The following is a 25,869-nucleotide window of genomic DNA, read 5'->3' as shown; positions in this document are numbered from 1 at the left end:
AAATGTATAACCTGAATGCACTGTAAGTCGCTTTGGATAAAAGCGTCTGCTAAATGCATAAACTATAAACTATAAACTATAATCCTACAGGAATTAAAAATTCCTGTATGTAGTGGGGCGGTCCTGCAGGACAAACGTGTGGACAATCCTGCAGGACTCCTGTAGGAATGTCTCTGTCCTGAAGGAATTTAGTTCTGTCCTGCAGGATTCCTGCATGATCCCTGCACAGAAAGCAGCATTCCTTCAGGAATTCCTGCAGGATATTTTTGTAAGGGGAATGAGCTGTGTTCTGATCTGAAGCACAAGCACAGCTAAAATGTTGGGGTTGAAGACAGAGAAAGCAATGAAACAACTTAATTTCATTTAATGTACATTCAAATTACAAAACATGTATATGTCACAGTTATACTACATTAACATTAGAATTGTATTGAGACAAGTGAGACAAGTGTGAGTTTTCACAATTTCTTACGAAAAATAATAATTTTCCAAACCTAACTAAATAACTGGAGGCAGAGTTATTTTTAACTCCATGTAGATCACAAACCTCTGAAATCGGTTGATAAATGTAAACGTTATCGTGTTTTTATCCAGAAAAAACCGCAGCTCCTCCGTTTACCTCCATTTATTTTTAAGGCAGTCTTGCCCTCACAAACATGGCGGACGTGTTGACGTATCGCAGCAACGGCTCAAAGCGGCCAATGAGGCGTCTAGGTATTTATTATGTCTATGGTGGTGATGGTGATTGCTGACCAAGTTACCAATGGCAACATACAGTAACAAACGCATGCGCACGGCAAACTAGCAAAAACTGCGTTTCAAGCCAAGGTAACATTAAATAAATGTCTTCTTTTTGACTCTCTTTTTTTAATCAAGTAACGTTACCTACGTAGTTTTCGTTACATTCCTCAAATTTTCCCAAAGAGTAGAAGGCTTTCAGCTGGCAAGTCAATGCTGCATCTGAAAACCAATGTAATTTCCGTCATTTGTTCTGTTTAAAGGGTCAGTCCGAAAACTAGTTTGTTTACTGGTATTTTGTACTGACTAAAAACACGTCCCATCCTTGCCTCAGAAACCTCCGCCTTCAGTTTACATAAGTTCAAGAGTCTTTTCCCGCTTTGGACACGTTTAGCCTCATAAAAGACTATTGTATGCGTTTTATTGATTTCAGGTAACGTTACTCTTTTTGTGAACTAACGTCTCAGGTTACTTATGTAACCATGGTTCCCTGAGTAGGAACGCATAGATCGTGTGTGTCATCAGATGTTAAACAACGTCAACACGGATGCACACATCCTTAAATGCTTTGCTAGTGCTCGCCATAATGAGATAAATAGAGATCGCTCTTACCACAGAAATGCACGCTTCAAACAAAACAGTCAATGAAGACGAAGAAGAGAATGATGTGTGCTCCCGGCGCCTATTTATACTATAGTCGCACCGGTAGTTACGTCATGGCTGTCGCCGGCCAACAGGTTGGTGTTTTTTCAATGTATGCTTCAGACACGGGTCACGACGAGGCGTTCCCCATAGCGACCCCTAGAGGACGCAGTTCGAAGTTCCCATGAAAGGGAATTCACATTTTTACAGTTATTTGCAGATTTTCAAGTCTTTGGTGACCTCTGTGTCGTGTGGTGTACTGCAGTGATGGATGCGACTGTAAGGACATGAGATGGTCATTTATGCAGAGAAACATGACATATTTCACCTGGTCCTGGTATAGACATTTTATTAAACAATGCTTAATAAGTTTATGATGATTTCTAAGGCAAATAAATGGATCAAATAAATTATACATTTGCAGACACTACTGAGCAATGTAATGGTGGACAAACCAGAGGACCCCATTCAATACCTGATTAACTTCCTAAAAAGGGACAGTTTTGATGGTAAGGTTTTTATTTATTTATGTATTTATTTATGTATTTGCACTATTGATAAATCCTGACTATTTCTGAAATTACTTGTATGAAGGTAATTCGTTCTTATAAAAATACATTCCTTACCACAAGATGGCGCAGTCGTACATAATATCAAATAAGAAGTGTGACTTGAAGTTGGTGCTGTAACCAACTTATTAAACATTGTTCAGATAAAAAGACAGTTTAACCTTATTATAGAATGATACTAACTGCCAGCGTTTAGACATCAACTAGAAATACATTACTAGATTTAATTAACTATAATGTTGCCTTGCATCTGTAATGTATTAAGAACAGTTCATTCATTTTATTTATTCCAGTGCCAAGAATCATATTGTTGGGTCCTCCAGCGTCCGGGAAAAGAACCATAGTAAGTGCATCATTTTAAGTCCCAAACTGAGTAGCTCCAATCATTTCTGCCATTTAAACTTTGTTACAATTAGTGTATATTTTTCTTGTTTATGTCTTTTAAAGTGTCATCCAGCACTGTTAGTGTTGTGCTTCCTGTAAATAACTCCTGTAAAAAAAATGCATATATTTGTTTCTTTGTCTTTGTGTACTTTCTTCAGTCTTGAAATGTATTTATAAATACACCTGTCAAGTCAATCAGAGTTACTTTTCAATAATGTATTCATCATAGTGACAGCGTCAGGCCTCAGAGATCCCAATACTGTCATCTGTACAGCTTTACCTGTTCAGAGTATTTTCATTTTTGTCATTTTATATGTTGCTTCAGATTGTCCTCTTTTGTCTTGTCGCAGGCTAAAAAGTTGTGTGAGCACACACAGGCAATTCACGTAACTTTTAGCGATATCTTAAAGGATGACAGTGACCTAAGCAGAGCTGCACGGCAGTACCAAGACAAAAAACAGGTGGGGTCTCTCTTTCTAATTCTCTTGAAAACACATGTACTTCTATAAGGTTTACTATAGATTGTTATGACTATATTTGCCTTTTTAGGTAAGCTTGTGTGTGCAACATGTTACTACTTAATTGCAAAGTATCTTCAAGGAAAAGTAGTCTGGAATGCCTTGATCATGATATTCATTTTAGATGTATAAGTAGGAAAGGTAATGTTGTCAGCATTTGCTACACTCTCTGGATGCCGGTAATTGCTGTCTCTGTGGTATTGTAAAGACATAGAACTGATTTTGTCTGAAGTCTGATCATGCAAATGCAACGCAGGCTAGTTAGTCGATAAATCAGGAGAGTTGAATAGAATTAGAAGAAAAGAGAGAGATATGCTTGGGAAATGTGCCTCCCAATGGTTTAATTATTCTAATTATCCTCTCACTTAAACTCGCCATGGCCTTGAGTTTAAAACAGAACGATCCAAAAGATTCCAATTATTATCATTTTCACAAAATTCACAAAGGAGAGTGAGATGAAAGCAGCAGAGTGTGTCATAAATAGAGATTCAACAGCTATTTGAATATTTCTCATATTATTTGTTTAATAATAATTCGATTGTTTTGGTGGACAATTTAAAAGTTGTTTACTATAGAACAGATATAGGTTTAGAAGGTAATGTTAGAAACAAACAAATGACAGGAGTCAGTTGGTTTATATTTCTATTAGACTACCTGACATTCATTATATTATATTAGATAAAATCAAATAAGATTAGGTTAGATTAGATTAGATTAGATTAGATTAGATCATAGGGTTTGATTTGAAGTCAGTTAGTATTAATTATTACATTTGATTTAAAAATGTACTCTCTGTGATTTAATGTTGCTATGCAGTGTTGGTCTGATCAACATGCAGATGACAGGAGTCTGTAGTTCTGTATTTTTATTTGACTTGACAGCCACCGGTGCAAAGCCATTTCAAATGTTTGTTAATGTTGGTCTGATAGAAGATTCCCAAAGACCTCTGGAGCCAGCTGATTCAAATCAAAACCAGACTGTATTCGACAGGTAAGGACTTGTTTTTTTTATTTACTTTTATTTCTTTAGTAATTCATTTAGAAAAATTACCACTGAGCAGTTAACTCAACTTGTCTAAAAAGTACAAAAAAAAAAAAGAAAGTGAGAGAAACATATTTTCATCCTGATCTTGCATGCAAGTTTTGAACAGTGTATATATTTACAAGCGTGATGCCCAAATAAGTTGTCGTATTTTTTCTTTATTTACACTCAACCTTCTATGATAAATAATTCGACGTGTGTTTCTCCGCCTCCCTTGAGGACTGCTGGGATGGGTCTCGGGGAATACAAGACTGCCCAGTGAGAGTTCTCTGAGAAAAGCTTTCATCACCAGCAGGCCCCTCACCGGCTGCCAGTTACATGTGATCTCAGTACTGATGCTAAGAGCCTCACCGCTGAGGTGTCCGTTCACGTACACTCTCAGATCTCAAACCCTTTTGATTCCTCCTTTCATCTCGCCATCAAATCACACAATCAATCACGGTCTCCCTGATCGTGTCTTTCTCTGAAGTGTCAGTTTCTTCTGTGTGGCCGCACGGAGGAATATGTAAATCGTCCGACTCCAAACAGCATCTCCTTTTATTCCTCACTGAACTCCGCAAATGGCTTTACTCAGCCAAGGATCCCATTGCGAAACTTTTTTCGCTTGCCATCCTTTAACTTTCACCTTTTAATCTCAGTAGTTTGTGATTAGCAACTGCTTTGAATCTAGTAATGGATGTTTATCCCTTCAGGCAAACTGTCTGATAGTATTTATCAGGTTATTTAATTATTTTCCTTCCCGACTGATCTGCATATGAGCAGAGGATTGAGGTAGAGTTTTTCCTCTGTAGATTTAGACATCTGACAAAGCATCTCTGGCTCACCATGAGGAGCCTTCATCTCATGGTCTCTAGCTTCGCACACACTTAAATGGGCCAAAGAATGGAATGATTGACATGTCACATCACCACTGGAGCCTAGACAGCTAAGCTTAATTGCTCTGCTACTGATGCCTACATGTGTGTGTGTGCTTGTCTACCTGTTTTTCCAAATTAAGCAACAACGAATGTTAATCATGCCTAATCTAGGTCATCTAGTTCATCTCCGCCTGTCGCTGCTTCTCAAGCTGTCTTAATACTTTCTCTCTCGCTCTCTCGTTCTCTCATGAGGCTACTGTTTGTAAAACTTTAGACTTGTACTCTTGTGGAAAATTAATAGAGGGAGCATAGGTAATGAATAGTGATTTAAAGTAAAATGTCAATTTAATGAGTGCCTTTCAGTCCTGGAAAAAAAACGGACCCTAAAGTAAATGAGAAAAAAAAGAAGGAAGGAAGAAAAGAAAGAAAGATCATGGGGCGCATGTCACAGTCATCCGGATCCCTAATGAGGCTTCCAAATAAAGTTATGCTGTTTGAATTTGCATAGTGTCTGTAATTCTATTTTGAGGGAGAAAGGAGGAATCTAAAGGAAAGTTTGCAAATGAAATAATATTGTGAAATATTATTGCTTTAAAAAAACTGTTTTCTATTTTAATATATTTTAAAATGTAATTTATTCCTGTGATGGCAAAGTTGAATTTTCAGTAGTCATTACTCCAACCTTCAGTGTCACATTATCCTTCAGAAATCATTCTAAAATACTGATTTAGTGCTCAAGAAACATTATTATTATTATTATTATTAATGTTTAAAACAGTTTTGTTGCCTAATATTGTTATGGAAAGCATAATACCTTTATTTCAGGATTATTTTATGAATTCAACGTTGAAAAGAACAGCATTTATTTGCAATAGAAATCTTTTGTAACATTATAGTAATATATACTATGTATATACTGTTACTTTTGATCAATTTAATGCATTCTTGCTGAATATAAGTTTTAAATTCTTTAAAAAAAATTACTGACCCTAAAGTTTTGAATGGTAGTGTACCTAAATTAACAAAATAAATGCTTGCTGTTTTTCACTTGACGTGTTCAGTGTTTTCCACTGAGTGAACACTGCATTTAAGACGACATATCAAGTTAATACAATTTCTAAATTAAAAAAAAATTGTTTGAGACTTGGGTTCTGTTCTGTTCCTTTGTATGTTACTTCACTTTGTGTGTGTTTATATTAAAAAAAGAGCAAAATAAATTAACCAAATAATCAGTAGTTAACAGCTAAGTGAACAACTAATTGAGATCTAATTGTAAAAGTCAAGTGGAGTGTTTTGTAGCCGCTCATGCTGTCTTATTGTCAGTCTATTGTGTGGGGGAGCAGCGTGTTGGGGTCTGTGAGTGACGTCAGAGAGCCGCTTCTGCTCCCCTGCCTTGCCTGCTGTTGGGCTGGCTGGTGACATCTGCTCCACGCATGTCCCTCCTGTGATAGCTGGCCTCACTGCAGATGTTTCAGTCCTGGTGTCTCTGTCTGAGCCCACTGCTACAGCACCACAGCCTCTTTTGATGTGGGGATGAAACGGAATGAAACAAGTCGCAGTGGGGCTCTGTGTTCAGATGTATGTGTGTGCGGGAGTTAATGTGTGCAGAGAGCGTGTATGTATGTGCAGAAGTTTGACTGAAACAAGTTTGGGCTCAGTCTCCTTGTCAAACCTCTGAATGTTTACAGTTGCATATTTGTATATAATCCGCTCCTCAACCGATGTCTGTGTGTTCTGTGATAAATATTATTTTACTATGTTCTTCTAGAAATGCTCCACATCAATAAACTAAACAGACACCTCACTGCATTCTTAACAATAAAGGTTCCAAGAGGGGGTTTTCGCAGTGATGTCAAAGAACCATTTTTGGTTCCGAAAAGAACCTTGAACAGTTCGTAAAGAACCATTTTTTTCTTAGTGTGAAGAAAAGTTTAAAAAATCTAAAGAACCTTTCTCCACTGTTAAGAACCTTGTGTGTAAAGGACAATTTCCATGGACGTTAAAGGTTCTTGATGGAACCATAAATGCCAATAAAGAACCTTTATTTTTAAGAGTATACTGACATTTGTAATTCAAGATGCTGTAGTTTGCTCAACATCTACACTGTATTTTTCTATATTCACGGCAGTTAGATTGTGTAGGCTAGAGGCCTTTCAAGCAATCTGTGAGTCAGGCCCTGCTCATGGGCTTCCCAGTGACAGAGGCAATCAAATGCTTAATGGGAAAGTAAGTGGGAGGAAACTTGCGTGCTGAGATCAGGTGAAGCAAAGGATAGGCTTGCCGGTAAAGATCAAAGCCTGAAAAAACAAAGGCTGATATCAAACAGACACTCGAAACTCAGCAACAAAAACCCACAGCTCCTCTGATAATACTTAGATCTATAAATGTTTGTTGCATATATTTATTTATTTTAAGATTATTCGCTGCAGTAATAAGTTGGCCCCTAACAAGCACTTTTGGGAGATGGTTCTTTGTTCTTTATTTTACCGCACCATTGCACAGGAAGCCTTGGGATTTAGGAGACTATTAGAGAGGAGGATTTTTTTTAATGGATTTGTAACTAATGAATGATATGCATGCGGTTTTCTTTCTTATGTTATTTTTATTGCTAAGTGAGAAGTGTGGAGAGGAGCTGGAGAATTAGGTACATTTTCAAGGATTTTATGGATTTAACCCTCCATTTGCCTCCCTGAATGAGACCCCATATGGGCCAGTTTTACTCCTTATTCATACAACAATTTATACATTCATTATTTAGACTGGTACAGGGCAGCAATTTATATGAATTATTCATATAAAATTATTCATTCAAAGCCTATTACTGGTTTTTTTAAGTATTTTTCCAAGCAGGATATTGTTTTGCCTATATAAAAACAATTTTAAACTACAATTTAAGCACAGTAGCTGACCGTGGGGAAAAGCAAGTGCATTTATAGAAATGTAAACAGAAAAATTGTGTGTGTGTGTGTGTGTGCGCGCGCGTGTGTGTTTGTTTAAGACAAAATGCAAGGTTTCAGCTGTGTTAATAGCAGAAGGTGTCAGCATCGTCTGTGTCACCAGCAGAGTTGGACTCCGTCACCAGAGAGTTGGATTATTGTTTAAAGCAGATTATTTGTTCCTTCTCAAGAGAAGTATGTGTATAATATATGCATTGTATTTCCAGGGCTGGGTTTTGGAAGCCATTCCCAAGACACAAGAAGAGGCGCTATATCTACAAGAAGCAGGCATCACTCCAGATCATGTTGGTTAGTGGCATGTTGTCCAAACATTTTGTTGTTCCCAACTGAAAAACAAGAGGTTTGAATCAAATACCCAAATTTCAAATATCCCTCTCGGACTCGCTATCACTCCCTAGAGGATTTGTCAAACTCTAGCGCTTTCTTTTAACTCTTTCCTCACAGTGATGCTGGAAGCTCCTGATGTCGTCCTGATTGAAAGGAGCTCGGGCCAGAGGATAGACCCTGTCACAGGAGGTAATGTCTGTATGATCATTACACTTTTCTTAGTTCAGAGAGTGGGACTGGGAGACAGGTAGCCAACACGCACCCTTGTTAGAATGCACTTCATTATCTGTGGACCTTGACAGCACTCAACCTGTTTGCTGAATCCCAAACGGGCCCAGTGTGTCCTCAGGGTTTCAGAAAGCCCAGCTGTAATGAACAAAAGCCAGAGCTCCCTGCAGATTTGTGATGGTGCGAATGCACCATTTTCACATAATTACCATTTTCCCTTTTGTTTATTTATGATCTCTGTTTATGAATCTTTTTTTAGGACATTCACTGTCAAAATAAATGCTATGATAAAGTTTTTTGTATTTTACACAAAATATTTCCACCTCAGTACATATACCCTGGTGTATATAATGTGAACTTACCCGCATGTTTCCTTTCCATGTTTCAGATGTATATCACGTCACCTTCATGTGGCCTGAAAGTGAAGAGGTTGCACAGCGTTTAGAAACACCCAGCACACTGATGCCAGCTAATCTTATAGCCAAAAAGCTTCAGAAGTTCCACACAGAAGCTCATGCTGTGAAGCGCACATTCCACAGCTGCCTGAAGACCATCAATGCTGACCAGCCCCATGTAGACGTCTTCTCACAGGGTAAACTTCACCACCTTTACCTGGTCTGGTACCAGGGCCATCCATCTGCATTAAAGGGATACTTCTACCAAAAAATGAAAAATCTGTCATTTTGTTGTTGCAAAACTGTATGACTTCTATCTGCGGAACACAAAAAATATATATTTTAAAGAATTTTGGTACAGTAACAGTTTTGATGACTATTTACTTTCATTGTATGGGGAAAAAAAACAGACTTTTCTCAAAATATCTTCTTTTATGTTCTAAATAATTTCATACAGGTTTGGAATGATATATAGGTAAGTAAATGGTGACCGAATTTTCATTTTTGGCAGCATTTTGGCTATCCCTTTAAATTAGTGTACAGATCTTCTTGTCAAACTACTGGTTATCAATGACTTTGAGGTAAGAAATTGATATTAGGTGGTATTTTCCATTGGTTGCTAATTTAATCAAGTAATTTGAATTCAAAACATAGACTGTATCTCTAAAAATGTCTGCAGATTAAGCTTAGGTAGGTCACTGAGTTACATTTAGAGCTTTTTAAACATTTCTACTAATAACACCTACTGTGATGAACCAGGATCTACCGCCCCTATTGGTCGGAGGTCAGTAGCGCAGCGGTTGCATTCAGAGGCAGTGATTGACCAGCTTGTCAAGCACTCTGCCAGTTGAGGAGGTTGCCTCCGGCAGCTCTGCAGGCACAGACTATCCCATGAGAACCTGGGCAGGGATGAGCGGTCCTCGCCAATTACATTAAAACCATCTGAATACAACCTGTCTAAATATTATATCGCTCAACTTGACAAAATAATTTTGTCACTTCCCTTCCTTTAGTTATGAGGTAGAGCTAGGCAGTGAATATTTAAACCACACTTTGCATACATCACTTTGACTGTAGCATTAGGCAGGTTCGCAGCATTTTGTGAAATTCATACCACAGTTTTTTTAATAACAAAGATGCATATTTATCATACAAATGAGTATGCATGGATTTGATAGCCAGTCATTCTATATTAAGGTCAGCACTTTTAGAGAGATTTGTCATAAATCACCGTTTATTGTGATCACTTTCACAATATTTTGCCAGCTCAGGCTACATAAACATGAGTTGGGAGAAATTCAAATCCAGTTTTGGACTGGTTTCTCTCGCTTTCTCATAGAAGTTAGGCGTATCTGGGGGGAAATAAAGGCTCATTTAGTCTCATGGCACATTAGTATTAAATCCAAAATGCTCCATTGAGTATCTATCTAGGAAGCGGCCCTCCGGCCTAATGGTTTTGCACTGTGGGCTTGATTTGTAAATTGTAGATTTAGGACAGTGTGCCATTATGCTTTAATCTTGACTCAACTGCACCTGATTTTCTTCATACATCTAAATGGAGGACATTAAATAAATATTTGAGATAAACTCTGCCATAAAACATTCATAAACCCATACTGAGGTACAAACAGCAATAAGGCTGTCATCTTAAATCTTGATTAGCGCTAATTCAGCATGCAGTTTGATTGTAACGTCGCTAGTTTCGCCCTGACTTAGCCTTTTAGCGCATTAACATGTTTTGCATATTAAGCATTTATCATGTTGTTGTATAACAATTAGCAGCATAAAGGGCTGGATGAGAGGGACTCATTAGTTATGATTAAGCTGTTGTTAATCATCGCACATTAGAATGGCAGCTCGGTGCAGGTTCCAGACAAACAGCATTGTTGTGAGTGAAACCCAACTGCAAACAGATGGCTTCGACGTGGATGTCACACTACAAGCAAATGCCCCCGTGGACATGAAAGGAAGACTCTAATGATTAATTAATCAAGTGGCTTTATATTCGGTTTATTGGCAATCTCTGTTTATGATCTGAGCGAATGGGCTGTCACCAGCCTCACAAATGTGCTCTATTATCTATCTTACTCTGTTAAACATTCAGTAGACTCTGTCTGTGCCTGTGTTGTTTTGTATTAAAGTATGATACAGCAGTAAACAATCACTATAGGGTTAGAGAAATTTATATTTAATCTGTGTTTGGTTGCACAAACATGTTTTGTAATGCATACCGTTCAAAAGTTTGAGGTCATTTCAAATAAATGCTGTTCTTTTGAACAATGTGCATCAAAGAATCCTATATTAAGCAGCACAACTTAATATAATACTTTTTATTAAAGTAATAAAAAATGTTTCCTGAGCACAAATCAGCATATTATTTCTGAATAATTATGTGACATGGAAGACTGGGTTAATGACTGCAGAAAATTGATCTTTGCCGTCACAGGAATAAACTACATTCTAAAATACAATATAGTTACAGCTATTTAAAATTCTAATAATATTTCACAATATTACTGTATTTTTAACTGTATAAATAGAGCAGTGATGAGCATAAGAGACTCATCATTCATGAGAGAAAAAAATAAATAAATAAAAATCTGACCAATCCCAAATTTTGGATGTTCCTGTATCATTAATGCATTTGTAGTGGCACTGATAGCTACATTTAGTTTTCAGCTTGAATAGATATGTAATCTCATTTATTTGCCTGACATGTTGTCTTTCATTCACTGAAAATGATCTAAACATTTTGCCCGCCCATTTTTCAGTGTTACATATCATATGAATGTTCGCATTCATTTGATTATTTTGTATTTATTTATATTGCAGTGCTGAACTATGTCCGTGCTCCACGTCACTGCCTCACCCTACACTCCCAGAATCCTGCTGTTTGGACCCCCAGGTTCAGGAAAGAGTCTTCAGGCAAAACTAATTGCTCAAAAATACGGCATTGTCAACAGTAAGCTCCTCCTAAACTTCTGTTGTCACTTTTCATCTGTACACTTTCTCATCTGCAAGGTTCAACATTGTTAAAAGGGTAGTTTAGCCAAAATGTAAAATTCTGTCATTATTTACTCACCCTCATGTAGTTTCAAATGACTATACTGTTATTTTATTCTGTTGAACACAAAAGTATAAATTTTTGAAGAATCATTATGCAGCTCTTGCCATACAACAACTGTTTATAGTGATCAGGTGCTGTCAAGCTTCAAAAAGGATACAAAAACACCAAAAATCATAATAACAGCATAAGGGTTTAGTACAACATGAGAGAGTAAATGATGACTAATGAGTCAACTGTTGTACAGTGTCCATAGTTGTATGTTGTTTTTTTATTATAATTTTCATTTGAACTTTCTTCTGTTCTTTCCTATATCTCTGTCGCGGTAGTTTGTTGTGGTAAGCTTCTGAAGGCTGTGTCAGCTGATGAGAGCCATATGGGGGACCTTTCTGTTCTAAATCCCTCAGAGACCATAAATAAATACAGCGTATATATACAGTATATATATATATTATATATATATATAATATTATATATTATATTATATATATATATATATATATTGTCCCGCCCCTCAGAGAATGCATTCATCTGCTGGGACTGCCAATCACTGCCTTTATCACAGCTCCAGCCCGAGCAACTCGCCTTGAGCAAGTCATCATTAATTTAATAAAGATTCTCATGGGATGCGAATCACAGAATATAAGCATGCATTTTTATGTTTTGTACTTTTCACCTTTTTGACACTTTCATTGATAGTAAATAGAAGACAAAAAATGGGGAGAAGAGGAAGTACGGGACTAGGAATGACACAAGCCAGATTTGCAAACTTGCATCAAATCAAATCAAAGTTTATTTACAGAGCTGTTGTACAGTGTCCATAGTTGTATGTTGTTTTTTTATTATAATTTTCATTTGAACTTTCTTCTGTTCTTTCCTATATCTCTGTCGCGGTAGTTTGTTGTGGTAAGCTTCTGAAGGCTGTGTCAGCTGATGAGAGCCATATGGGGGAGCTCATTAAACCCTACCTGGAGTCAGAACAGCAAGGTATGCCTCCTCACCTCCACTATACCTACTGCCAAATGGGTCAATCATACAGAACAAGTGAAACCCCAGTCTGGATGCTGCAGAGTTCTGATTCCTGCTTTTGACCAGATAATTGGACCCCCTACAGCCAGAATAGTCTGATTGGTGAACATGTTGTCCTATATTCACATATATGACATTAGTTTATGGTAACTGCATTCTAAATGATTGTAATATAATTTGCAGTATGTAATTCTGTAGACAGGTTTTCTTACTTTTAAACAAAATCACAGTACTTGCTGGCTTCTTACCCTACAGGTTTCTACTCTAGACAACCAGTACTTTTATATTTTGAATACATCATAATGCTCTAGATGTCTTGACTCTCTGTGACCTTTCATTCATCCTCATCATTGTTATTCCCTTCCCATCTCACACCCTCTGTGTCTGCCCAACACCTTTCTGTTCTAAATCCCTCAGAGACCATAAATAAATACAGCGTATATATACAGTATATATATATATTATATATATATATAATATTATATATTATATTATATATATATATATATATATATTGTCCCGCCCCTCAGAGAATGCATTCATCTGCTGGGACTGCCAATCACTGCCTTTATCACAGCTCCAGCCCGAGCAACTCGCCTTGAGCAAGTCATCATTAATTTAATAAAGATTCTCATGGGATGCGAATCACAGAATATAAGCATGCATTTTTATGTTTTGTACTTTTCACCTTTTTGACACTTTCATTGATAGTAAATAGAAGACAAAAAATGGGGAGAAGAGGAAGTACGGGACTAGGAATGACACAAGCCAGATTTGCAAACTTGCATCAAATCAAATCAAAGTTTATTTACAGAGCTGTCACAGTTATGTTCCGTTCATGGACTTTGGTTGTGTTTCTTTCATTTCCTGTTCTCCTGTTTAGTTTTGTTCCTTGACCTAGGCTGCGTTTCAGTCCGTTTTTTTATGCCCTTCACTCGCAAACTTCCCTCCGTCTCGTTTACTCAGATGTACGTCATTGATTACGTTGCATGGGTGCCCACTTCTGGCGGAACCCTTGGAATGGGCTGAACTGGAACGTCCTAAGCCCTTGATCACTTAGAATCAGCTATGGAGTTGGTTTACTGTTTACATTTACATTTAGTTATTTAGCAGACGCTTTTATCTTATTCTATAAGACAGATATATATATAATATATATATTTTCTATATTCTGTTATATTCTTTTTTTTGTTTGTTTGTTTACGTTTCCCCTTACGAATTTGTTTGGTGCAGCATTCTATATGTATATAGGTATGTTTGGGCTGTTATAAATGTTTAAAAATTTTTTATATATATTTATTTATATATTATAGAGGTGTTTGGGGTGGGGATAAATTAGTGCTTAGGGAAGTTTGCAAGTGCATGTCTAAAAGTGGAGTGGAATGCAGCCTTAGTTTTCCTTAGTTCCCTTGATTAGTTCATTCTGTTCACCTGTGTCCTGTTAATTTAGTCATTAGTCCCTCTCTTGCTTTTGTATAAGTACTCTCCGTTTCTGTTCAGTCCTTGCTGGTTATTGTTTGATGTTAGATGTTGGTTGTGCTGCATTTTCCCTGAGTTTCTCCAGTGTTTTTCTGTGGATTTATTAAAGGGCTGTTATTTGGAATTCTCCGTCGTCTTGTGCTCCTTACAGCACCAACATGTGACAAGAGCACTTTTTTAAATCAACAATTGTTTTGCAAAGTGCTGTACAAGCATAAACAAAGCAAAACAATTTTACACATAACAAACAATAACACTAACCAAATACATAAAACAGCTCTCATACTGCGTTAAATGCCAGAGCATAAAAATAAGTTTTAAGACTGGATTTAAAAACAGCAAGTGTTTGGGCCTGCCTAACATATAGAGGCAAGTTATTCCAAAGTTTTGGGGCTGCAACAGCAAAAGCCCGGTCACCCCTGCTTTTCAGCCTTGTTTGAGGTACAACCAAGAGCAAATGGTCAGTAATACAAGTGCTCTCGATGGATCGTGTGGCTGTATTAAATCAGAAAGGTAACTTGGTGCCAGTCCATTTAATGACTTATAAACTAAAACTAAAACCTTAAAATCAATTCTAAAATGAACAGGAAGCCAATGAAGAGAAGCCAGGATGGGTGTAATTTGTTCGCGCATGTGCGTCCTTGTTAACAGATGAGCAGCAGCATTTTGTACCATCTGTAAACGTTTGAGGGAGGCCTGATTAATACCTACATAGAGGCCATTACAATAGTCAAGGCGGGTCGAGATAAAAGCATGTATGACCCTTTCAAAATCATTAAAAGACAAAAAAGACTTGACTCTTGATAATTGCCTCAACTGAAAAAAAAAACTAGATTCAACTACGGAATTAATTTGTTTATCCAATTTAAAATCACTGTCCATTATAACACCCAAGTTTTTAACATTTGGCTTTACATATGATTTTATAACTCTCAAATCTAAATCAGGGAGATCACAGGTGTTGCCACTGCATCGCTTAAATGAGCTACATATCATCTTATTGTTTTACTATTCATATTCTTAGCTGTAAATCAATAGTTCAACCAAAAATGAGCATTCTGTCATTTACTCACCCTACGCTCATGTTGGTCCAAACCTGACCTTCTTTCTTCTGTGTAACACAAAAGGATATATTTAGAATATATATATATATATATATATATATATATATAAGGATATATTCAGTGGGGTCCAAACAACATTATCCTTTTATTGTAAGAATTTTTTAAAATTATTTTAACACCATGTGCTAACTTTCATTAATATAATAGAATTATTATATTATATTATTTGATATTATTATATTATATTACACTTTTTGAAGTTTTAGGATAACCATAACTAACATTATTGCAACAGATAATTAGTTCTTGTACATTGAAATATTTACACATCACAAAACTTTGATACACATTTCTTTCTACCAAATAATATAAATTTTACTGTATATGGAATATTGTAGGAATAAAACCTATTATGGCTCATACAGAAGTCTTGAGAGTGGACTCAACTTAGGTTTATTTATTACCTCTGAAAAGTACACATGCACACCCCATATGACCAGATCTGTCAGAGCATGTTAAGTATCTAGCAGTATCTGTCACATGCAACATATGTTCATAAATTCATGTTGAGTGTTTGTTGAAGTAGCAATGTGTGCATAAGAAATGCTATGTAAATGTTTTGTTAGCTCGTATTCCATTGCCTTGTTGAACAGGATTGCGGTATCCTGGGAGAGGGGGATTTTTGTGCCTTCTCTCTCTCTCTCCTTTGGCTCTCTCCACCCTTTTCCTGTGACAGAGGATTTGAGGCAGAGTGCTTGCCTAAATAATTTACAAGTTGATTAATGGCCTCACAGGGGTATAATTAGGCGATGGAGAGCTGGTGGCTAGTGTAACCAGTACAGTGCTTCTGGGATTTGAGAAGCCGGATTATTAAGCAAACCAAAAAATAGTCTTAGGAGAAGTGAAGAAGGAGAGGAAAGAAAGAAAGAAGAGGAAGCCTCTCCAGGCTGCCTGATGTTTGAAGCAGGGCTGTAGAGATAGGCAAGAGGCTGTGTGCGTTTGATGTGGAAATTGGACAGTTTGAAACCGTCGACTTTAATTTTTCACCAGCTGCGGGGACCCCCCTGGGTGCCAGCTTGCTTTCTTTAAAGAATGCTGTTCTATTTTCTCTTCACCCTCATTATTTGTTTGTCCTCCGCCGCTCTCGTTAATTTTCCCGCAGTATCACGAGCGCCACCCTCCTCTACTGTGCTTTCCGTCGGTTTTAAGAGGTGCCATCATCCCCTTAAACAGTTCGCTTATGTTGCCTGTCAGTCAGCCATTGACTGCTTTTGTACTCTGAGAGGGACCCATGAAATATCTTCAAAAGACAAAATGTGCACACCTGAATTTAAATAACACCGTGTCTGCTAATTATTTATCACCTCACATCTGAATAAACCGCCTTGATTTGATACAGATACAAACAAAAGGCACGTCCTTGACAGTACCGCTTGATGATGAGATCACTGATGCTTAGCATGGAGATGATGCTGTTACAGTTTTCCTCAGACCATCTCTTTAATTTAATCCTCTTAATGGTGCACCCCAGCTCTCTAGATGCCCTGCACCTCGGTTTAAGTGAAACATTAATTTAGCTTTCTGTCCACTTGTGCCAATGTGTTTTCGAATCAGCTTCTATTAACTGTTTATTTAGTACTTCAAACCCTTAAAACTGCATCCTATATTTGCATCTTTCGTATTTCAAAAACTTCTTCCAGTACCTGGAAGGAAGTAAACAAATGAAAGGCCTTTGTCACATCCGTTAGATCTATAACACTGTGATCTGATGTCCTACAGGGAGGAACGTATACAGTATTTCAAACAAATGCTGAGCAGGTGTGTTTGTGTGTGCATCTCATGGGGTAAACCCCCTCTGTACACCATGTTTACAGTATATAGGACGAGTGTCATTCAAAGGACACAGCAAGTTGATTCTCAGGAGTCTAAACCTCAACATTTTTGAGGTTTTCGAAGTTTGCCTTAATGTGATTTCTCTTCTTCTACTCTTTGTATTGTTGTACTTCTGTCATGTAATTAGGAAGAAGTTATAAATAGGTGATAACTGTATCATATTATCGCTATATTTGTGGTTTAATCTGTACAGTGCCATCCAGTATAGTCCTGCAGATCCTTACTGAGAGACTGAGCAGGATGGACTGTACCACACGAGGCTGGGTGCTCCATGGCTTTCCTCAAGATGTGGAGCAGGCAGAAGAACTCCAAGAGTCTAATTTCATACCAAACAGGTATATTAGTCAATATAAACCAATTTAGATGGCTGTAAATGTTGAAACTCAGCATGTTAATTGCCATTCCATAACCGTGGAAGGCATATGACTGTACAGGGATCTAAACTATTATCACAGTGATTTGTACCAGTGGTTCTCAGTTTGTTTCCCATTCCCTTCTCCCTTTGAAACTAGAAAAAAAAACATCTACACCACCACCATAATCTGGTTGACTATTAGTATTTTTGACATTACGTGATAGTTTACCCAGTTCTGTGATTTGTGTGATAATTTACTAACCCTCGTGTTGTTCCAAAAGAAGATATTTTGAAAAAATATAATTTTTGACAAATTAATTATACATGTGGGAATGCTTGTTTTTGAAATCTCTTATGCTGCATTTATTATACAGCAAAAATAGTCCGAAATCACATTCCACTTGGGCCCCCTGGACCTACGCAATTGCATGGTTTGCGTGGTGCCTAAACACGCTACTGAAAATAGTAACATTGTGAAATATTATTACAATTTAAAGAAACTTTTTTTATTTTTATATATTTTAACATGTAATTTATTCCTGTTATGGCAAAACTGAATTTGCAACAGCCATTACTCTCCAGTCTTCAGTTTAACACTGTTGAAAACAGTTTTAATATTTTTTGTGGAAACCAAGACACATTTTTTTGACACATTGAGGATACTTTGATGAAAATTATACATTTTTTGTAACAATACAAAAATTATTACTGTGACACTTTGGATCAATTTAATGCATCCTTGCTGAATAAACGTATAAAAAAAAAAAGAATTTACTGACATCAGTGAATGTTACAATGGGCAAGGAACTATGCAGCTATGCAAGCATGGTGCATTTGCATGTAAGGAAGTGCACAATATATGAGAGCTGGGGGTTAACCACACATTGAGAACCCCTGGTTTACATTCAATTCTGTCCTCTATCGATTTCAGCCTATGGATTATCTATTCACTGGATTCCCATTCATTTACCGGCTATAGGACCTTCACAGTGACAGACATGAGAGATGTAAACATACAGTAGGTGTTTAGATAACAAAAACAAAACAGAAGAGGAGTGTATGAAACTTTCAGGTTATTATTTGTGATTTGCGTCTCTTCGGTTATCCTAAATAGTGAGTGTAACCGCAGGGCTCAGATTGCCCTCTCAGATTACCCTTAGCTCTGCTGCCCTGCAGGATCTGATGCCACTTAGATTATACAACCTGTCCTCTGTGTGTGTCCCCTCATCAGAGAGCTCACTTTGAGGTTAGGTCATGAGTGAAAATAACCGTGTCCCAATTCAGTCTCCTTTCACACAGAAACAAGAGCAGGAGCACAAATCTGTGCAGTAACATTAGAAAAATTCTACATGATCACCGTAGGGCCTCCTTTTCAACCTGTTGCTACTCATCATGATTTCTCATCATATATACTCCATCTTATGTGCTCTCTGGTATTAAGATTTTATCCCAGAGATCAGCAAGCAGCCATGGTGTCTGCTTCCCTCACCGCTTCTGTGTAGCAAGGCCTTATTTCCTCCATTAACAGCCCATGTTGTTTGGGCTAATGGCAGGAGACCTTATTTGCATAGCATTAGTGTAATTGATTCGAAGGCCCGTGGTTAGCCTGGCCCTGAAACAATGGGGAGATAATGTTTCCGATGGGCCGATGATGGCCCGATGGCGGCGCTGTACCTGACAGCTTTATTAATTAACAGCTCTCTAGTTACCAGGCTTTAGTGAGGATGAATAAGTCAGTTCCTCCTGGAGCAGTGCCAGGGCATGGGCATTTAATAGGTGTCACTGGCAGAAGGGAGAGGGGACAGAGTGCAGCAGTGTTGGCATACTGGTTAGATTGGAGGGATCCCTTTACCCATTTCCTGAAAGGGCTCCATTAACAGAGAGTCATTGCCTGCGATAAGTGCCAAGACGATGTTGTTTGTGTGGCACCAGAGTCTTTAGCTTGTATTGACAAACTCATTTACTTTGTGTTGTTAATGCTATGGTAAAGTGGATTAAAGCCCAGTGGTTAGTCTTATTTTAAGAGCTTTGCTTTAAAAAAATGTCACTGTGGCGGTACCTTTTCTAATTTAGGTACTAATACGCACACATTAGATAATAATATGTACCTTTTAGGTACCGATATGGTACCATCAGGTACAAAGGTGTAACGTTTGAAAAGGTACCGCCCCTTTTTTTTTTTTTTTAAAGTGTACTTTGGCTTTGTGTTGTTCATATACAGTATATCTACAATAATGACCTATTTGCCTTTCTGAAGATTTTGTAGTGGCAGGTTTTTCACAGTATTAGCTGTCTGCTCCAGTTAGCGCTCCCTCTTTTGTCATGTAAAGGAAGTTACCTGATCCACGAAAGACGAAAGAGGAAGAAAAGGAAAAAGGATTCTCGCTAATGAAATTCTCTCATCAGATAAATGAAGATGCCTTTGCTCTGGTTTCTGATGGTGCAATCATCTGATCCTCTTTCAAAAGCTGATCAGTCACAATTTGCTGTGGATGTGTGACACTTTCATTTAGAAGGAAATCTAGAATTAGCTATTGTTATGTACAGTATGAACCCCAGAGCAACATGTAAGGCAATGGTTTCAAGGGTGAGCGTGATTTCACCAAGTACAACATGTTCCTGGATCAACATTCTTGTTGATCCTGGAACAACATTCCTATCAACCAATCAGAATTGAGGGATAACTTTTCAGGAAATATCTGTTTTAGGCTTACAATCAGTGTTGGGTGCTTCTACACCCTTGTTAATCAGCTATCATTTCACACTGTTTTTAGGAATAAATTAGGGGTAGGGATTGGGATTGGGTTAAGTCTATATTTTTGGACAGTTATGTTGATCCAGGATCATGTCTTACTTGGCAAAATCACGGCGACCGGTTTCAAGGCCCCACATGGACCACAACAATATTTGAAGGCCCCATGATTTTTTCAAGTCATTTGTGATTTACTGGAAAAGGATTTTTAATATCCAATTTCTAATGATAAAATATTTTAGATCTTTGCATAACTATAAAAATGTATATTCATTATAAAAGTTATAAGATTTAGTTCATTTACATGACTAAATCTACACTTTTAAAATTTGATTTAAAAGTTGTTGCAAGGAGAGTTTTTTTTTTTTTTTTTTTTTTTTTTTTTTAAAGTGTACTTTGGCTTTGTGTTGTTCATATACAGTATATCTACAATAATGACCTATTTGCCTTTCTGAAGATTTTGTAGTGGCAGGTTTTTCACAGTATTAGCTGTCTGCTCCAGTTAGCGCTCCCTCTTTTGTCATGTAAAGGAAGTTACCTGATCCACGAAAGACGAAAGAGGAAGAAAAGGAAAAAGGATTCTCGCTAATGAAATTCTCTCATCAGATAAATGAAGATGCCTTTGCTCTGGTTTCTGATGGTGCAATCATCTGATCCTCTTTCAAAAGCTGATCAGTCACAATTTGCTGTGGATGTGTGACACTTTCATTTAGAAGGAAATCTAGAATTAGCTATTGTTATGTACAGTATGAACCCCAGAGCAACATGTAAGGCAATGGTTTCAAGGGTGAGCGTGATTTCACCAAGTACAACATGTTCCTGGATCAACATTCTTGTTGATCCTGGAACAACATTCCTATCAACCAATCAGAATTGAGGGATAACTTTTCAGGAAATATCTGTTTTAGGCTTACAATCAGTGTTGGGTGCTTCTACACCCTTGTTAATCAGCTATCATTTCACACTGTTTTTAGGAATAAATTAGGGGTAGGGATTGGGATTGGGTTAAGTCTATATTTTTGGACAGTTATGTTGATCCAGGATCATGTCTTACTTGGCAAAATCACGGCGACCGGTTTCAAGGCCCCACATGGACCACAACAATATTTGAAGGCCCCATGATTTTTTCAAGTCATTTGTGATTTACTGGAAAAGGATTTTTAATATCCAATTTCTAATGATAAAATATTTTAGATCTTTGCATAACTATAAAAATGTATATTCATTATAAAAGTTATAAGATTTAGTTCATTTACATGACTAAATCTACACTTTTAAAATTTGATTTAAAAGTTGTTGGTTTAGCATAAAACAGCTAAACTTAAAATTGTAGCTGTTTTAGTATATTTTAATGCTTGGTTTGTCTCATTTTAAATAATTTTAAGTCATCTTGAGTCCCCTTTTGGAAGTTTGTTGAGGCCCTCTGGTTGCGAACCACTGGTTTAAGGGATGCTTTCTCAAAAGTAGAATTCTGTCCAAAATCTTAAGACTTTTTAGGTGAATACCCTGGCTGCTCTTTTCCCTTTAATGAATGTGAAAGGACAAAAAGGTACTGTGAAAGTATTATAAAAGTGGTCCTTACAGCTTCTGGTCTATATATCAAAATCTCTGAAGCTGTGTAATAGATTTGTGGAACAGAAATGTATTATCTTTTGTAAATCTTGACATCTGCCCTGGTTCATGAACAGGCTTCAGTGATTCATACATAAATCAAACTGATCCAGTTCTCAAATTCTCTTTGGTCTGTTTTCTTACATAAAACTATTGTTTGACTTCAAAAGACTTGAAATATACAGTAAATCTCAATCTCAAGTCATATAGACCACTTTTATGATACTTTTATGGTGCTTTACTACTTTACTACTTCAGTTTCGCTGGTCTCACTCCCACCCCTCCTACCAGTCTTTAACTACTCTCCAGTTTGGCTAGTCATCAAGCCTTGACACACTTGCAAACAATCAGAGTCTTTGGGAGCTTTGAAATATGCATGGCTACCTGTGACAGGTAGATAAAGAAGAGCAATTAGCCATGTAAGCTAAGAGTCTGGCCCAATTACCTGCTCTCGTCCCTGCCTTGCTCTCTCTCTCTCTCTCTCTCTCTCTCTCTTTCTCTCTCTTTCCACGTGCACTGCGCTCTTGCTCTCTATTACTTAAATGTATTCCATGTGTCCGCTCCCCATCAAATCAAGCAACACTTCCTCTGATTGGCTTATCAATTATACAGCAGGGGCAGCATTACAATTTAATCAGTGGTAAACATTGCCGTGGCCACCTGTAAAGAATCTTTCCCTCATTAATGTCTTAATTTGGAGAGATAGAAAGGGAGGCAGAGGGGCTGATGGGAGCGGCAGCGCTCAGAGAGATCAGATGGACCGAGACCTTCTTGGATCACTTCAGCTCAGCGAGTAAACTGAAGAACAAAAGGATCAAAGGTTACCATCTACTTAATGTATACCGTATACCAGTGGAAGAACAGAAATGCACACACATACACGCATATACTGATGACAGGATATGCCAACCCAAGACTTGTGCGGTTCGTGATCTATTGTAGCAGCTGAGGACTGTCAGGCTCTTGTTATCTGCATTGTTTTAGTAAGTCATTTGTTAGAGGATCTCGAGCTGTCATGTAAGAAACATCTAATGTAAATCAATTCATCTTGTACAGCTCCCCCCACATAAAAAGTGGGGGAATGAGAAGAAAGACGAACACAAGCCCCCACCCTTCCATCCTCCAGCCTCAGACACAACGCACCATCCTTTTGCTCCTCCACATTTATAAATATTTCATGAGGAAGCATAAATATTAATTCTAATAGCTTTGCAGAGTAGTTATTATTTCTTTTTTAAGACAAATATTCATAAAAAATTGAGAGAAGCCTTTTTCTGAAATAATTAAACCTACACACACACACATTATCATGCCTCTTAAACACTCAAATATCTTGCATTTTCAATCCAGATTAATAGTCAGTTAAAGCACCATGTCTCCTTTGTCCATTTCAGAGGGCCCATTGAACACAGAGAGCCATGAACACAAAGACATTTAAATATTTTATCAAAAGCACCAACTTAGATCTCTTTTTCCCATTTTCCTTTCTTTTCTCACCACTTTTTGTGGAAAAGACCTCATGATGTACAATTCCTATTGGTCTTTATCTATTGCTAAATTGGTGCAGAATTGCATCTCACAACTATCTCAGTCTACGTAAAATGTTTAGGTGGCTAATAATTATGATGTGGAAGAGGCTGTGAGGTTTCTGTCCTCTATAGGCCTGGCTGAAATCATTTGGAACAAGACTGGCATGTAACCCCCCCATCTGACCACACCATTTGGCGCACTTTGTGTCTGCACAATGTCAAAGCATAATGACCCCTGGGTAGAGACCCCAACATTCCTCTGTTTGAAGTCCCCTCGTGGCCCAGGAGAGTATCCCTGTTTTCCATTATTTTCTTCATAATTTATTTAGCTCTAATACCAGTATATTATGATTATTCCTCTCTGAATGCTAGATGGAGTCTTCATATAATGGAATAATGGATTTATATGATTTTCACTTGACGTTATGATTTTTGCAGACATTTTGACAATTGAATGTGGGAATTGTAAAGAATTTAAAGTGACGTGTAGCCAAGTATGGTGTCCCATACTTGGAATTTGTGCTTTGCATTTAACCCATCCAAGTGCACACACAGAGCAGTGAGTAGTAAACACACACACCCGGAGCAGTGGGCAGCCATGCGGCACCAAGGGAGCAGTTGGGGCTTCGGTGCTTTGCTCAAAGGTCTCACCTCAGTCATGGTATTGAAGGTGGAAGAGAGCACTGTACATTCCTACCTACCTTGTCGGTACTGAGACTTGAACCCTCAACCTTTGGGTTACTAATCGACTCTCTAACCATTAGGCCACGACTGCCCTAATGGTTCTAGTTCCTGTTACAATTCTGGTTCCGCAAAAGGTACACAACAGTTCAAATGTTTTGGGTCAGTAAGATTTTTTCATGTTTTTGAAAGAAGCCTCTTATGCCCACCAAGTCTACATTTATTTGACCAAAAATACAGTAAAAACTGTAATATTGTGAAATATTATTACAATTTAAAATAATTTTCTATTTTAGTATATTTTAAAATGTAATTTATTCCTGTGATGGCAAAGCTGAGTTTTCATCCAGCCATTACTCCAGTCTTCAGTGTCACATGATACTTCAAAAATCAAATAATTGATTTGGTGCTTAAGAAACATTTCTTAATATTAGCAATGTTGAAAGCAGTTATACTGAAACTGTGATGCATATTTTTCAAGATTCTTTAATGGACAGAAGGTCAAAAGAGCAGCATTTGTTTAAAATGGAAATCTTTTGTAACATTATAGACATCTCTACTGACACTTTTGATCAATTTAATGTCTTTGCGGAATAAAAGTATTTTTTGAATTGCACTGTATATTTACACAGACTTATAATTACTTTTTACAGGGTACCTCTCTTTTGACCATTTTTTGGTAACATTTCATTCATTAATTTTTATAAAATGACACTGACAGAACACATGGTGTGTATCTTTCTACATATATCCGACTGGTCTCACAGTTAGTTAATATATACTTTATATTTTTATTATTATTATTATTATTGTACTACGCTGATCACACTCACTTTTTCTCTTTTTAATGGATTTTCTTTAAACCCAGTTCCCAAGCCTAATTGTTTTTGTCTTTCATTGTTTTTAAATTAGCCTATGTCTTTGGCATTTAATATCTTTACCAAGCAGCTTTTTTTCTCAGGCGATTTGAGAGGATCACAGGTATCATAACAGACTTCCACATGATATCTGCCTCTCTCCCCTCTAGGGTCTTCTTCCTGGAGATAACTGATGACATTGCTATTGAGAGGGTAGCACTTAGGGGTGTGGATCCTGTGACTGGAGAATGGTGAGAAAGAATCAGCTTAGTACATTGTAAATTTGTGTATAAAGAATCCATTCCTTTTAACCCACGGCATTCAGAGGCACAACTGCTAAAGAGGCTTAAGGAGTACTGGAACCATACAGCGGACCTGCAGGCCTTCTACCCACAGGCAGTATACATCAATGCTGGCCAGGACCCACACACCGTGTTTGAGTCACTGGAGAGTAGGCTTGTGGGCCGACTACCCAAAGTCCTGTCTAACCGAGAAACATCTGAGAGCTAAACACTGTTATAGGGATACTCCACCCAAAAACATTTTCTCTCATCATTTACTCACCCTTATGCCATCCCAGGTATATGACTTTCTTTGTTCTGTGGAACAGAAGCTGAGATTTTTAGAAAAATAATTCATCTCTGTGAATCTATCAGTGTTTCCCAACCGGGGTGCCGTCTGTCGAGAGCAGAGGTGCTGTGTAAAAAAATCATTTTTTAATATTTTTTAATTGCTAAATTTCAAATTATCATATCGAAGTTAGAAATTCAAATATTGTGACAAAATTAATTTTGTAGGGTGCCACAAGTTTGTTAAAATTTCCAAAGTGTGCCGCGACTAAAAAAAAGGTTGGGAAACACTGATCTATATAATGCAAGTGAATGGGACCCTCAAAGCTG

General features: G+C 37.4%; 1 pseudogene; it reads left to right on the top strand.

Moving 5' to 3' along the window:
• The first annotated feature begins 760 nt into the window (after window positions 1-760).
• Window positions 761-25,529, top strand: LOC107690664 (adenylate kinase 8-like; annotated as a pseudogene).
• Window positions 25,530-25,869: the final 340 nt, after the last annotated feature.

Source organism: Sinocyclocheilus anshuiensis, unplaced genomic scaffold (assembly GCF_001515605.1).
Source record: "Sinocyclocheilus anshuiensis isolate Anshui unplaced genomic scaffold, SAMN03320099.WGS_v1.1 scaffold2041, whole genome shotgun sequence".
Taxonomy (NCBI): Eukaryota; Metazoa; Chordata; class Actinopteri; order Cypriniformes; family Cyprinidae; genus Sinocyclocheilus; species Sinocyclocheilus anshuiensis.
This window is presented reverse-complemented; position numbering and strand designations above follow the sequence as displayed.